At 45.8% G+C, this 10,141-nt stretch overlaps 1 long non-coding RNA gene across 1 annotated transcript; it reads left to right on the plus strand.

Moving 5' to 3' along the window:
- Nucleotides 1-718: 718 nt before the first annotated feature.
- LOC139050630 (uncharacterized) lies at nt 719-3,957 on the plus strand. The gene is made up of 2 exons (XR_011508986.1): nt 719-1,627; nt 3,059-3,957. It is a non-coding gene; the product is annotated as an uncharacterized lncRNA (long non-coding RNA).
- The last annotated feature ends 6,184 nt before the right edge of the window (nt 3,958-10,141 follow it).

Consider the following 10,141-nt stretch of genomic DNA (forward strand, 5'->3'; position numbering starts at 1 on the left):
AATTATCAATAGCTTGTGACACTGCCATTGAGTTTCTTTAACACTTAGTTCCATTGAATGCTGTCCTGTGTTGCTTCCTCAAAAAAAAAAGTGACATTCAATTTCAGCATGCGCTAAAAAGGATGAAGGCGAAAGCCTGGGTGCTGATGAGACTTTCAATAAATTGTTTGACATTTTCATTCAGATCCATTTTTACCACCTATTATTTGTGTCGTCTTTACCTGCTCTCTTTTTTGGTCAGCTAGACATTCAGACTAGCTATGCGTAGTTAACGGTAAGTTAGAACAGTCGAGGCAAGTCTGTGAAGAATATAGACACATACGCAGGTAGGCTGAATGAATTTTTTTGCCACTTTATTTGAGGCGATTAGCTACGTGGGCTTGTGTGTATGGTGCTGTCGACTTCCTTATAGCGCAGGCAGAATGTTAGCGACAGGAAAGACAAATTAGACAAACACATAGTACCCCCTTTTCCCGACAAGATTTACTTCCAGTTCTCGCAGGCGCACTTACAATATTCAAAGCATAATAAGGCACGCGTACATTGCTATGCAAATGTGAACGAAACCGGGAAAACCATGCGCAGGCACCTTTGTGGCTACACAGATTATTTAGAATGCCGTCCGTTCAACGCTAGCAGAGATAATCGGGCTCTTTTATTGATAGAGAAATCGGTGACTTAGGGGCTGGAATTTAGTGCGATAACACCGGACGTTCTTCGGATGGTCGTCGCCCCAATAAAAGCGGCTTCCATTTCGGCAAGTTCAACAAAGCTTTGACGGGCGCGGAAGGGACAAGTACACGCCACCGAAGTGCCAGCAAGTGACATTGAGGCACGGTAGCAGAACAGGGTGATATCGGACAAGTTACCGGCTGATGCAGTGTTAAGGAAACCTCACCCCGAGTCGCTTTCATCTTCCGCGATGAGTGACATAGACGTGGGCGCGCTGACCCATTTGCTCCTGGGCATGTCTGAAGAAGACTTGCGCTCCCTGCATGGAAGCAGCATGTGGTGGCTACCGAATCTTGCCACGGCTTCGAAGATGGATGCCATCAACGCCATAGGCGGTTCACTGCGAATGTTTCACCCCATGGAAACGCGTGTCTTCTGCGTCGCCTGGTTTTATTGCTGCCTCGCAGAGCGGGAACTGATCCGCAGTTGGCACTGGTATTCCCTGCGCCCCTGTGCCGCACTGCTGACCGCTGATTTCAACCTGTACGAGCGTCTGGCGTCCGCCTTGGATTACCCCGGAGGCCACACCGTGCACGCGAAGACTGAGCGCGACGAAGCCACCTACGCTTGCATTATGACCACTGATCCTAGACGCGACACGATGGAGCACAAGGTCATCTGTTTGTGCATGCCGCGTTCGCTGCCCTACCTTTTCGCCAGAGTACCGCCGCAAGACGAGCACCGCTTCAATGTAGCTCTCGAGTTTGTATTGCAAATAAGTGTCGACAAGATCTACGCCGGTTATAGCATCCAGATGCGTGATGTGTTCGCCAGCGCCCGCGCGGCTTGCATGGCGCCGGCACCGGGGCCAACTGCCGCCGAAACGCCCCCGGAAAGTAATCTCTGACCACCAACTCCTCCTACAGAAGTGAGCTGACAGTTGCGAACGAACCCGGTGAGTGCTCTCGTAACAAACATCTTTCTGCCACGTTTCAGAAGCTTGCAAGTGTTGTAGCAGTAAGAGTGGTGAAACGGCTCCGCTTAGCGGCCTGCTAAGACTAAGATTCCCTGGAGCAGTGTGTATGCGGCTCCATCTACGTAATCTTGAGCAAACGTACAGCGATGGAAGGGTACCAGCGCAAAGCTAGGGGCGCTTCGAAGATGGACAGATAGTTATGTAGTAGCTTGTTGGCGCGTTATGCAGCAGCGGCCTTTGTGAACCGCCTTGAGGGTTGAGCGGAGCTAAGGTTCACACGCGAGTGCATGCCCCCGCTTCATGAAGCGCTGCGGAAGATAGCGGGGCTCCGCAAATATTTATGCCTGCAGAGACTTGGGTATGCTTGGATTCGTGGCCTCCTTTCTTTTGCTACATCGTTTGTGCGCACGAATCGGTGTCGCGGTTAGGAAAAGGAGCTTCCCGTCGTCGTAAGAAAGTCGGAAAACCTCCATATTTATTACCCGCATTATTTGTTTTTCACAACAAACGAATGGTCGACCGCTGAACATAGACTGAATGTATGAATATGCCTTCGTAATCGATGCATCGCCGTGGGCCATGATACCTTCATCTTTTTCGTACTTCATTAACCGGCAAAAAAAGGCTGGCACAGCTTCGAAAATGCCCCGTGGCGGCTACAGTCGCTTCACTGTTTAAACAAATATTTCGCCAAGATCTTTTTTACTCAATGTGGCTACGTTCATGGAGGTATTTTCATGCATTTGGTCTGCCTGCAGAATTAATACTTTCTTTATAGCATTCTTGAGAACAGCAGTGCCAGTGCGCGCAAGATCCTAGCTGCGAGGTACTTTTTAAAATCTCGTTCGCTTTCCTTGTTGCGCAGCAAAACGCATACCACAGCAGCTGCATTAACGCCAAGAAATTTTTTGGGCAGATCTGAATAGCGCGCAACGACTTCATGAAATATTGTTCGACGTAATACCCAAAGATATATAAATATGCATCCAAGGTCAATGAAGATTCCTTCAGCCGCAAAAACGTGAATTTTTTTTTCAGTTTTTTAGGACTTGGCTCAAGGTTGCCTGACGCAACCTGCGTTTGTGTGTTGTGTAGACGTCTCGTGCGTCGGCTAACCTGCAAGAAGTCTAAAGTAATACAAGAATGCAAGCATGATCCGCACTCTTTTTCTAAGAAAAGTTTGTGCCGCAAGCGACGACATTGGCTATACACACACACGTGTATATATATAACTTCAATTTGTCCGTCACATTTCTTGATGCAGCCTGCCTGCGAATTTCCAAATTTGTTTTTGGTTTGATCCGAAAGCTCGATGTGGTACAGTATAATTGGAGAATATTTCTTTCCATACAATGGACTATGCAATACACAACTTTATATTTATTGCAGTTTCAACGTTCTTTCTTACAGCAGGACGGCTCGTGCAGGACATAGCGAGGAACGGAGTGCCATTTTCTGAGCAAAGCCTGCAACGAGGTCCTGGACAAGAACTGGACATATGCAATCCTATGCGACAAATGCACCAACTAGATCTGCTTGGAACGTCCTATATTCCGAAGGCGACGTCGCAAGAGACCTCTGTAGGGCAGGTGGGGGAAGTGTTATTACACAGAGAAAACGGCGCTCCAGCCGAAACGAATTCCAGCTTCTCGAGTTTCGGGCGGAAAAATTACCTTCGCGAACATGCCGTCCTTCCAGTCAACACGAGACCTACACAGTATGTCATGGCTTCTGAGTGTATATTGTATCCGTGACGTGGCTGTTATATTTAACGACCAAGAATTTGTGTTTTTAGAACTCTAGCGCATCACTTCCTGTTCAAGTCGACGATCACAACTGTGTGATCCTTAGTGAGCCTAGAACAAAAGTCAGGTATTTTATTTACATTAGTCTTCGTAGTTCAACTCAATATGGGATCGGGGCGAGTCGGCATCAATTTCTTCTGGCTGCTACATTGGTGGGCGGGCTTAACATGGCAACATTTCCTACAGCGTATTAGCTAAAGTGCTCATAGAAAGATTGATCTAGGCGATCACGAGCCGCTGGTAAGCATATTTTCCCTTTTGAAACCGGTGAGCTAAATTATCAATACCGCATTCATTTGCACGCGTCTGTTGCAGGCCTTACCTTTGCAGAGCGCGGCTCTACTCTTCGAGAATTCAATAAAGCACTTGTAGTCTCCGCCGCTATGTATACAACCCGTATTGTGCTTTTATTATTTTGGACGCCTTTTATTACAAGTAAGCTGCTATGTGATGCTTCTGTGTACAAATTGCTTGTGTAATAAATTCGACACCTTTTGTTTTTCACTTGTGAGAGCTCTTAATAGATAAATAGCGCAGTCGCTTACGAAGACAAGAAAGGTGGCGGGGTGGCGGCTGACGTCTAACTACTTAATTTTTATTCCAGAATAGGTGATGTACGTTGGGAACAACCTGGAAAACTGATACTCAGTGGCATAAGATCAACTAAGTAAGCTAAAAAACGGCAGAAGGCTTAGACATGAAATATCTGCCTAATCCGCATAGTCTGCACGTGTCACTTTCAGGAATTGTAGATCTTGCTCGAAAAATAATGCACGGGAGCCCACACACTTGTATTACAGTGCGCTGTTCCAGTTGCTTTTATTTTCCTTGCGGGGTTGTTTCCACGCTTGCCAGAGATAGAGCAGCAGTCGAACTTGATTTCGCCGCCACACATTTAGCAATTTCGTGGCCAAGTGTCCCTTTCAACCCCGCCTTGCACTAGTATCAGTTTTCTTACAGCTACTCCTTCCCTCAGCGACTCTTTCGATAAACGAAGTATTTTCTGCGCGTCCTTACAGGAAATTTATACACCGCACATAAGGCCGGCAATATTTGATATAGTAGCCGCCCAGCTTTCCTTGATTATGCTGATATTTGCGCAGTTTGGTCAATTTCTCAGGAGCGTATAACTGCTCGAACAGGTTAGTGCGATAACCTAACATGTTTTTACGTCGTGCAATATGCCATGAATATACGGCATGAGGGGTAGCTTCATCACTTCTTCGGTCTGATGCTGGTTCGTAGTGGAAGCTTCAACTCAGTTGCTTTAGCTTCATGAAAATGCATTCGGAGAGTGCTGTTAGCACATGCAGCAGATACACGCAACGGACGAAGCATCGTAAGTGTTTTGGCTACGATGGCATGCGGGCGAGACTTCTTGAGGGTATCTTCTGTGAAATGTTTGGTCTGTGCTCGCTTTGCCACATTTGATTTTGCCTTACCATTTGGCAGGCTTTCTTTCGTCGTTAGGGGCTACTATTACCAGAAACAAAAATATGTGATGCTTTTGTAGACCCAGCTTTATATCCAAGAACCTATTTGTGTTGTCACATGCCAATTGATGCGCAAGAGTAAGCGGAGCGAAGCAGGTCTTGAACTCATCTAAGATTATACAAATGCTTTGTTGGCCGAAGTGGTCGCTGGGTGAATTCCCGGTTTCAAGAACACGATAATCGCGTAAGGCGAGATCTAGAGAGATATTTGCCCACGCATTGCTGGAGTTGCGGTGGTGAATCCAAGTATGAGCGCTGCTGTGTCGTTGGCTAGGATGGAAACAGAGTGAAGAGGGAAGTAAGAGCAACCGCTGAATTGGCGCGCTGTGACGCGTCACGTGTAAGTGTGCTCCTTCAGCTTTTTGTGGAGGGAAGAGCTACAATTCTTGAAAGTCACAAGCGGAGGCGGTATTGGTTAGGCAGATATTTCAGCTTTCTTGTCTTGTGCCGTTATTTTTGTCCCGTTCCTTGGTTAATCAGATGTCATTTGTTATAGGTGTAACATGCTGCTGTATATATATATATATATATATATATATATATATATATATATATATATATATATATATATATATATATATATATTGTCTGCGAAAACAATAAACAGCGCTGATAATCTATTAATGTCCAGCCTACTTGCCCAAGCCAGCACGCTCCAGTATGAATGTTTCTTCATATTGAGAAAATCTGTGTGCGACCGTTCTACACTCTTACACAAAATTACAGACATTGGGTCGTACCTTGCAACACAACAATAATCACCATCTTTCTTGTCCGCAATTCCTTTGTTTAACGATGCGAGCCCGGTACTTCAATATCATGAACGGCATGCGCGTTATCAACATTACAAGACGTTCTCGACAGGAAAGTAGCGAGCGCTACTTTTCTTTCAAGAAAGGAATCGCAAGCAAGACAGATGATGATTATTGTTGTGTGGACATTTATTGGATGATGATTATTGTTGGGTGGACATTTGCTTAAGAGTGCAGGCTGGCTACGGTGCTGTGCCAGATTTTTTTATTCAAGTTTAACTGCGGCCCACTTGACAGGATGCAGGAAAAAAAAATGCCTTGTACCAGTTTCCTAGAAAATCTAGATAATATTCTAGTGCTTTAAATGCTGAATCGTGGTCAGTCAGCATAAACAATTCTGGGGAAACATTTCACTTTGTTTTCCATTTTTTTAGCAGAATCTCGATATCACCTACGAACTTTTTGAAGATGGTCATATTTCTGAGCCTGCTTTTATTTTTTGAATATAATAGACAAGCACGCAAACATTGAAGAATGAGGTCCATAAAGCCGAGTTTCTTTCCGGATTTCACATATCAAGGATTTTTGAGTGGAAGCATTGTTTCTTGATGCAATGCAATGTACATGAAAAAGAAAATCCGTCCACCAATGTTGTGCTCACTTGATTGCATGATTAACAGGACTAGTGGCTTTACCATTGGTAGCCGTTTCCACACCTTGCTTAGAAAAAGGAGGAAAAATGAAACATGAGACGCAAGAAAAAATTGCCAGAAACGAAAACCAAAGAAGCTGCAGGTGACTCCCACAGTGGCTATGACGTCGCACTGCCAAGCACGAAGTCGCGGAATGAAATCCCGGTGCTGCGACTGCACTTTGGTGTGGAAGAAACTCATAACGGACTGTATACTGTACACACACACACACACACACGCACACGCACATGCTATTCCATTCTTATCATTTCCCTTAATCTATCGTTCCGTTATTTCATTATTTAAACAAATGATTTCCCCTATGTTGTCCGTCGTGTGAGTGCTTGTTGGCTTATGATATGACTCATAAAAATCGGGCCGGTGGGTTAACCCCGTTTCTTCACGTTTATATATATATATATATATATATATATATATATATATATATATATAGTTCTCCCTAACACCGCATTAACCTTTAAACCATTTGTTCGTCATTGAAGAGGGGCATACGCACTATGGCAGATGCCCAATAACCAACATTAATGGGGTACAGGTTCATTGAAGAGTTGTCTATACTCCCAGGTACAAAAGGCGAAGCCCAAGTTTGTCCAACGGTTCGTTTCGAATTCGAATCGCTGAGAACAGCAACCGGATGCTCTACCCAGTACAGCATGGGCTACGAAGTGATACACGTTTGTGGAAAAAGATTAGGGAGACAAATAAGTAGTCAGACACCAGGAAGTGCATCATGTATTCTAAGGCTGTTAATCGCTTTGATAAATAATTTGTACGGATCCTGTGTCAACAGAGTGTACCGGGTACCGAAAAGGAAAAAAAAAATTATGCAGATCACACGCACTGTCGGAATCGATGTAAGCGAAGCTTTCCGTGCTGGATGCTCTGATAGACGACAATTAACGGTGATATTGACGGCTAAAGCTCAATTTCTTCAGTTTAGGACAACACGTAAGTGGTGAATTGATGCTAAACGTTACCTTGCGTGCACCACTGCTGTTTGCGTAGTACACAGAACCCGCGGGGAGAGGTGTTTGTTTGCGGCTTTATTGTGCGTGATATTTTATAACCTTTGAGAGGATTGAGCGTTGTAATTGCCCCACATGGCACATCACATTCTGGCCGATGTATTACACTTCAATTTGATTATGGGGCTGTACGTGCCAAACCCACACTGGGATTATGAGGCACGCCGTAGTGGCAGATTGCGGATTAATGTTTACACTATGGTGTTCCTAAACGCGTCCCAAATCTAAGTGCACGTGTGTTTTCTATTTCGCAGCCACCGAAATGCGGCTGCTGCGACTGGCATCAAATCCATGACCTTGATTTGGTGGTCGACCACTTTCGTAGTGTCTCCTGGACCCTTCGGTTCGCTTTAACTGACGTGGTTCTGCTTCTGCACGCCCTGCGAAACTCGTCCGCTTGACAAGTTTGCGTGCCATTTATTTTTCAGAAACAGCAACGTATTGTACTGCACCTTGAACTTAAGCTTATCCTGTTTCCTCGCAACCGCTCTCGTACGGTAGTGGGGTTTACGTGTCTTCTCACGTTACCTCCCCCCCCCCTTTCTTGTACGGGAACTGTCTCTTCTCCCTCTCCTTGTCCTCTGTGCAGTTCTCTCTGCGTTCCCTCTGGCGTCGCACCTTAGTTGAAAGGGAAGCGCTGCAGTTTCTGTAATGCTTCTGACGGGAGTCACAGATAATTACATTTGTCAAACGGCGAAAGTGGCGGCGGCCAGGGAGCTCCAGAGGGCATTGGGCACATTTGGCGCGGTTTGGTGAGAACGAGTTTCTCCTGTCGCCTTCTCTTACTCGCGTCTGTCACACACACACACACACACACACACACACACACACACACACACACACGTGTGTGTGTGTGTGTGTGTGTGTGAACACGCTTTGAATTACCTCCCGACACGGTGTGCGTGACAGCAGCAGCCCACAACACTAGTAGCACCAGCAGAAGTCGTCAAGTCGAAAAAAGAGGCACAGAAAGATTCGCTTTAACAAACTTGCTTCTGCTTGCATTAGAGACCGTTCCCCGACCAACCATCATCCCCCAATCTATCTATAGTCTTCCCAGAGTAACTCCTTTCTTCCGAGAAAGCGTTCTCTCCTGTCACTTGTCTTACTACCTATTTGCATGGTCATTCACGCATCTACCCGTTTGGCCCACATAGGTTTTCCCGCAGGTCGAAGGTATTTCATATGCCACCTCACTGCAGCACTTTACAAACTGCTTGTCATGCTGTTTTGGTGCAACTGCTCCTCGAACCCTCGCTCGCGACGGGGGCGCAGGGCTGTGCTTGTTTCCGAGGGCCCGAAAGCACGACTGGGACGCCATGTGTCTGTTCGCCACCTTTTCCCCGTTGTGGGCGATCCCACGTATATTCGGAACGACGTCCGACTTCGCAGCTTGTTTTTCTTGTGCGCACGGTTTCTTGACCATGTCACCTTTGATTTTCTCCAAGATCGCTTCAGCCACTGCTGTGATCACCGTGCATAAGAACCCCGCCGAAACCAACCTATCAATTTGCTTATTATAGCTCGCACGCATTGCGTGGTGACACGATTTCACGAGAGCAGCGAAGAAAAAGTTTACGAATGGAACGTCTTACAGTTTTCGAATGCGCCGACGCATAACGAAGAAGCTCTTTCTGTGCTCGAGGCGCGTACGCCCAACATACATGCCCTTCACGCAAGATAATACTAATGTACAAAAACTGCAATTGCGCCTGCAAGCGTGGTTCATGCGTGAATACCAACCCCCGCCCCTTCTCTAAAACTTTCTAGGGCAGCGCTTACGCTATCTGTGTAAGTCAAATCCCTCAGTTTGTTAACAACTATAAAAAATCGTCAACATACCTGAACACTTTGAGTACACCCTTTGCTGTTGAAATTCGCTCGAAGGCGCTGTCAATAGAGGTTAAGAAAATGTTGGTAAGCACTGGGGCTATGCAAGATCCAATACAAATCTGTTGTCTTTGTTGATAGAACTTGCTCTCAATACAGGGAAACGTCACACCAAGGTAAAATTCTAGCATTCTCATATGATTGTCTATTGAAACGTCAGGGGAGTTTTGAACTCTACAGCACCGCTACATTCTATAGCATCTCTGACAGAAGTACATAAGGCATCGTGGGGCACAGATTAAAAAAAGTCATCATCTACTGAATACACATAACGAATGGAAGCACTTTTCTCAAGAAGCCTAACAACATCTTTTGAACTCCATATGGCGTATGGATCTTGAACTTTAGCTGGTGTAAGCTGCTTTCGGAGAGACCTGCTTCAAGCAATCTGCCACGTTTCAGTTTCGCTGACCACTATTCTGAATGGCACGGACAGTTTGTGCGTTTTGGCCGTAAAAAACACAGAAACTGCATTCCTTTTGCCGTTACCAAACTCATTCGCCAGCCTGCTCAGATCTAAATGTTTGCACATCACGGCTGCCCTGCCTTTCACTCGCGTCGCATGGCTTTAAGAGAAATGAAGTTCTTCGCAACTGCTTCGCCTGCTCCTTGTTCAAACTCCTTCCTCGGTGAGTACCACAAACCCACCATTCTTGCAGGCTTCAAGAAGCCGGAGTCTGTTTTTCCTGAAATACGACGCGACATTTCCCATATAATCTTTGCTAGGCAACGTGTCCGTGCTGCTCGTCGATCATATCAGCGCATCCACATCATCTAGTAGGAATCTTTCAGGCTTTTCTTCAGACGCCTTTCCT

The sequence above is a fragment of the Dermacentor albipictus genome, chromosome 10 (genome assembly GCF_038994185.2).
Source record: "Dermacentor albipictus isolate Rhodes 1998 colony chromosome 10, USDA_Dalb.pri_finalv2, whole genome shotgun sequence".
NCBI classification, from domain to species: Eukaryota; Metazoa; Arthropoda; class Arachnida; order Ixodida; family Ixodidae; genus Dermacentor; species Dermacentor albipictus.